The sequence below is a fragment of the Limanda limanda genome, chromosome 13 (assembly GCF_963576545.1).
Source record: "Limanda limanda chromosome 13, fLimLim1.1, whole genome shotgun sequence".
Classification (NCBI taxonomy): Eukaryota; Metazoa; Chordata; class Actinopteri; order Pleuronectiformes; family Pleuronectidae; genus Limanda; species Limanda limanda.
This window is the reverse complement of record NC_083648.1, coordinates 12774655-12781392: the sequence shown is the minus strand read 5'-3', so window position 1 is coordinate 12781392 and position 6738 is coordinate 12774655.

The following is a 6738-nucleotide window of genomic DNA, read 5'->3' as shown; positions in this document are numbered from 1 at the left end:
AACACGACCGGAGGAGCCTTCAAGGTCGGTGCCTTACCCGAAGGCAAAGCGAGCGGCGTGAAGAAGAGGAAAGAAGACCTAATGAGGAAGAGGATTACCACTCATTACAGATGTTTATTTAACTGACACAAAGACACAGTCATGATCAAGCTATGAATCACACCTATAAAAACCTGTTTAATAGATGTTTGCTCAGATGTACAGTGGTAGAACGACATTGGTATATTGCATGTATATCGCCCCCTGGTGTCTGCCTGCAATTTCTTCTCAAAAACATAAATTGTCAATCTAATTTTTTTCAATAGATGGCTTCTGTCATTGTAGGTACACAGACTACCACAATTATGTTTCCTCTGTTTAAGTTGGGTTTTAACAAATTATTTGATGCTAACTTGGTGACTAAGACTGACTCGTGATTGGTCGATGTAACCTCTACTCTGCGGCTCCGTCCCCTGCACAGATTTTGGCTCCAAATGATGTCATAGGCACAAGATGGCAACACTGGGATATTTTGGCTTCATTTCTGAATAGTAGAGACTCTTCATCCACGTGGAAGAAAACTGATACAATTTGGATGCCTGCGCCTTTTAGCGAGAGGACTGTATCGTCTGAAAATATGTAAACAAAGAAACAAGTCAATAAAAAACGAAGATAAAGACACAGAGGAAATGTATTATAATGTGAAAAAGTAATGCTGATGCTAATTCTTGGTGCATAGCTAATATCAGGTGGTCAGAATATTGAAACTGCAAAAAGCATGGATGAATGATTGAAATATTGATATATTTACTTCGGTAGCCAAAGGCTTAAACCTCTAGTTTATATTTTATGTATTTAAATATTATTAATTGTCTAACTTTTAACTGCTGCCCATATGCTCTGAAAGTGGCAAATGTTTTAGAATGAGTTTCTACATGTTGTTGGGCTCTCTTAGTCAAAAGCGCATGTCTAATTTTGTCAGTACTACTGACATTGCCCAAACAAATGATGAATAGGTTCAATACTTTGGTTTATTATTGCTACATCTGTTGATTACAGAAAATGATTCGGTGCTAAAAAGCAGCCTTGTCCTAACCTTGTCCGAATGTGGCCTTCTCCACACCATTCTTTACACGTGTGTTTGGAAGTGTGTTTTTGTTTTCGAAGAGGACCGCCCGTGCATCCGTCCAATCACTGGTGTCTCAGCGGCCTGTTGCACCCCCACTGCTTCATGACCCCCTTCAAACCTCTGGCCCTCTGCTGCAGCGGTCCTGTTAAGGCTCCATTATGCTTCTACGTATCCGTGTCGCGGACAGGGACGCACGAATACCACGGACTCTTTTTGATTTATGCTTTTCCGACGACCGTCCGTCTGAAAACAATTCACCGCCAAACAGTAGGTGGCGCAACCGAAGACAAGCTTGGAGAAGCCTACCTCACGAGTAATGAGAAGAAGTCCACACTGTTTATTTACTTACTCCCCACTTCCCTCACACACAGTGTAGGCTACGATGGCAACTAAATAAAATAAAGTGACACCCAGCAGGTCAAAATGCTGATGTAATAATTTCTTAGCGCAGCGGTTCCCTGGTCTTGTTTCCGAACTGTGTTGCTAATTCCACAGCTTGAAGCTACACGGAGCTAGCTAGCTTCCCCCCCCAGCTAGCTTCAACTCCAGCTTCCACACACAGCAGGGACTCCCGACACTAACTACTACCCAGTGTTTGCTTCTAACCTGGCGGTGTTTGAGAAACAGTGTCATGATAGAAGTGGAATTAAAGTCTTGACAGCGGGTTTTTGCACTGTTACCACCGCAGTTAGCATGGTTGCTAGCCCGCTATGGCCGTTATGAAAGCTCGTTATAACTGTACAGGGAAAGAAGCAGGAAGTTTGAGATCCGGAAATGTGAAATCCGGAAATGACGTTGTACGGAAATGATGTCGTTAGCGGACCAATCACACCCAAAGGCTGTCTGTAGGCTATCCGAAATATCCACGGATAGTTAGAAAGATCAGACGTGCACGAAAAGCTCTCTGAGGCGCTCGGAGAGGGCGTTCCACGGCGGAGAGGGCGGTCCTATCTGTCCGTATCCGTAAAAACAGAGTAGCATAAATCGGCCTTTAGTCTGAACAAGTTGCAGACAGACATCAAGAAATCTGCCTTATGGGAAAATGCGTCATTCCTGTATTTTGCATTGTGATTGATTACTGGCCATGGATTAGGAGAAGAGTGATTCGCAGTGTTGACAGACCTTTCAGTAGCATCGCAGCAGTTATTTATTCTTTGGCCCTTCACTCATTTACTTGACTTGTTGTTGAGGCTCCGTTAAGGCTGGCCGGAGTGTGTGTGTTGGATGTACTGAGGAAAATAATGGATTTGCTGGGATTAGGCTTTCGCAGCAGACTAATGGCAGTAAGGAACTTGCTGTGGCACCATCAGATACATGATCAGCCTTTAATCTGACTGGAGCTCAAAGGGGTGTGGGGGTTGGAAAGGGCACTGCTTTTGTGTGATTGTTTTTTTAAATCTCTAGGTTAGAAGGAGGCCTTAAGTGTTCAGCGGGCGACTTATCTGCCGCTGTTGTCGTCATCCTCACATTTTCAGACAGTATTGATTTTTTCCAGATTACAAGAAACCAACAAGAGATGTAGAGACGTGCATGACACAGCGCGCACGTGTGTGTGTGTGTGTGTGTGTGGAGAGATTCTGTCTGTCTGTGGTGCCTTGCTGAACCTGAGACGCTGTTAGAAATTATGCAACAGCAGTCTGTTTGTGTGTTCTGATAGATTAGAGCCTGAGGCGGGTCTGTCTTCACACCAACTACAATGCAGAATAAGAATGTTCGTCGAAATAAAGACAAATAACAAAATGAAGATAAGCAAAAATAAGCATTTCAGTAAAAACAAAACAAAAAACCACAGACATAATTCAAAAATAGACGATGCGTCTCTGCTTCGTGCTGCTATCCAGAAATGAAGCCAAAATATCCTGAATTCAAATGCCACCATCTTGCGCAGGTGGAGCCAGAGTCCGCAGAGTAGAGATCGAGGGAAAGGAAGTCCTGCAGATACACATGCTCAAGACATTTCACCCTTCGCCTGAATGGTCTGGATATTTTCCTGTTGTTGTGAACACATCTGACTCTGACATTTTCTCGATTTTGCTTTAACTTCAACGTGGAATGACTCTTTAAAGGTGACGCTTTACAGTGTCTCAGGTTGAGGCTTTGTTTCGTGAATCGTTTACTTTTTTTTCAAAAGCTAAATACACTGACAGTAACTAAGGAACTAATTATGACACATCCTTATTGATATGTAATCATACATCACTATGTATTTACACAGAGGCTTTACACACAGAGTCAGGGTGTTTTACACGTCCAAACATGTGCATACATCCTGGAGCTCACGTAACTCCAGCGTAGGTCACATGGCTGTTGGAGGGCAACAATAAGTAAACGCAGGTGAAAAGCGGAACATGTTTCAAAATAGCTCTGTTTATTTCTGTAATCAACTTATCTTACATATAGCATTTTATCACCTGTTTAAACCCCAGGGTTACCCGAGGGGAGAGCTGTTCTCAGATCAGCCCAGGTGGTTGAACTTGTTGAGCTGGTTGAAGTGACTCAGGACTTCCACCCTCTCATGACTCACCACATTGAAACACTGTCAGTCGTCCATTATGTATGATGTTGAAGGAGGTGTCTATTACACTGAATAAGACTCTCAATCATCTGGAACACAGGCACATTCACAATCAAGTGTGGTATTTAAGTACGTAGTTTGAGGTACTTGAACTGAGCTATTAATCCTTCCTGATGCCTTGACTGTGGCACTACAGTTGTGATTGCACCCAAGATGCACTGGGGATCCCTGAGATCCACTCAGGCCACTTATGCCAACATTCTTCAAGTGTGTGTACACGGATATGTCCTATGCCACATTGAGGAAAATACTGCACTGATATTCTCTGCATAACGTAATCACATACTCATTCAGTTCTTTCTCAAATAAGGTAAATCCACGGCACATTAAATAGGTGAAGAAACTGATCAAAACAAAGGCTAGAAAGTTTGGAAATTACAATAAGTTACTTTGTCCATTGGTGGTCTCTCACTCAAACCAATTACAAAAGACCTAATTGGCTGGGATTATGTACTCAAGCTTTATTCACATCACACAGCAAATGGGAATGAATATTCGTGAGCTATTACGAGTAAACGATGCAAACAGGAGAGGGAAAAATAGACGACTGGCTAACTGGATAGCATAGTGTTTTTCCTCTATTATACATCGTTTGGTCTGATACGTAGGTAAAGCAGATACGACAAAATTAAGGGTCGACCCAAATGAATGTTTCCTTAACTAAAACTGGGTATTTCTCTGGTTATGACCATTGTTGGAAAAATTTGGGATAATGCCAGCTTGCAAGTGGACAGCAAACATAACCTATGTCTAGTTGTTTTCAGACATTTTAATGCAGGATCGTTCCATGTCATATCTTCAAAACAGACCAAACAAGAGGATTTAGAACATTTTCCCTAAAAATGGATGAAATATTCCAACCATCTGCCTGGCTTTTTTGATTTGCTACTTCTAGTTACATTTAATCCTCTGAACATTACACAGGGACGTCACTCGCCTCTGCCTCACCCAGTCGCCTCGTCATCGCTTTGTCATATCTACGTCTTAAAGCCAGAACAAACACGATCCAGATTAAACTGATACATTGTGTAATATCTGCTATGCGCCTTATCCAGACACAGGTCTGACGTGTTGGATAAGGCTTCTTGTTTTCTTAACGATGAAGAAGCAGTTTGACATTGTGGCGTTTCCCTGCAGTTCCCATGAGCTGACTTCATAAACACAGAGACAAGTGGGAGCACTGAAGCAGCAGTTTATGGTTGTGCGTGCGTTGAAAGGGGGGGTGAGGGTGAAAAACAGGTCAACAGGAATCCTGGAAGTATAAGCATTCCCTTTGTTATGCCTTTAAACAATAGTGAGAGGTGTTCAATAGGGAGAGTGACAGACAGGCTTCTCCTGTCTTAGCTGGTCAGGACTAGAACCACGTGGATGTAGGAACAAAGAAAGACAAAGCAGGGGTGTTTTTAACTCTCTCTCCCAACCAGCGCCATTCTCTGGACCTTAGGAAGTGCCTGCTCACCACCACCAACAATGGACTTTACCCAGGTTGTTTTCCTAATTCTGAGTTCAGGCCTGTCTTAATATCCTCAGGACAGTGGGCGTCTGTTTGTGTAGTGCGGTGTGGAGTGGATGCTCTAAAGCTACAGAAGAGAAGTGCTGACCAGGCAAGAAAGACAAGTTTAAGTTTACACGCTGAATTGATCAGAATTATCAGATTAAAAGTGATTGTAATAACTTCTTAAGCGTTAATGGAGAAAGACAGAAAGAGCAGAAAGAAAGAAACAATAGTCTAGTTTGGTTTAACAATTTTATTTCGTTTATTTCATCCATTCCAGTGTAATTTAAAACAGTTTTCGTACACATATATTTAATTTAATTATATTTAACACATTCATATATATTGGTGTTTCTTTTAAACGTTCTTGAGCTGAATAATAATTGAGTTACAAAAGTTTGAAATCATTGTGCAGGGTTTTCCACAGTTTCTCCATAAACAGAAAAACACATCTGCTTTCATGTAGTCTGTGCATATAGACTTTTGAAGTTACACTTCCTTTCATCCTCATCATTTTAAGTGTATGTAGATATAGCTTCTGTTTCAGGTAGCTATGAATGTAATAACTTCACTTAATCTTTTAACATATGTGACTTGATAAACAGTCCATTGGTTTGTTCTCTTACATTGATCTTGTGTCTGAGTTTAATATGGGTTATTAGCCCCTAACTCCTTTGCTTTAAACAAAATATGGAATAGGCAAACAATACAAAAAGAGGAAAGAAAGAAAGAAAGAATGAAAGAAAGAGTGCCTATTATCTTTCAATGACACTATCTTTTTATGTCCTCATAAAGATTCAGTCGGCGTCAGTTGAAGCCATGAGGAAGAACTGGGGTCACACGAGTATGAGCCAAGAGCAGAACAATCACTACAGGAAGTGTCTTTGAAGCTGTGTTGCTCTCTGCATGTAGTTAACTCTGTCTCTGGCCACTACAACAGCATGACTGTGTGATATTATCTAACATTTTTTATTGACCACAGACTGAAATCCCTCTCTGCATGTCCTGTTCTATCAGTGTCGCCATCCTGGGTTAGGGTTACCATTGAATTAACATAAGCATTTTAATAAACAAAAAATTAATTATAATGTATTGTAACACTCATATAATACGTTTAAAATTATTAGTATGTGGACTGTAAAACCTTATTCAGCATAAATAACCCCCCGTCTGCCAAAACCTGGTCTAAATAAAGCAAAACGTCTCTAAAGGTTTTTAGTAGGCTGTCCACAATGACTAGAGTCAATGGAGTCAATGGAGTCAATGGTGTCAATGGAGTCAAGTCCTAATAAACTGCGCAAACTTGTGTGTGTCTGTGTGTGTGTGTTGTGTGTGTGTGTGTGTGTGTGTGTGCATGCGTGTACGTGTGCATGTGCTCTCTGTTATTTATATCTTGCTCTTAATTGCTGCACTGACCCAAATTCTTCTTTCTTTCCAATGCTGTGGTTTTCAATGAATTAAAACGGAAAATTGTTAGGGGGTCAACGGGTTCCATAGAGAGCCATAGAGAGTTATTAGCAGCTTATTAACAAATGCTAAGATGTAGATTAGATTGCTCTG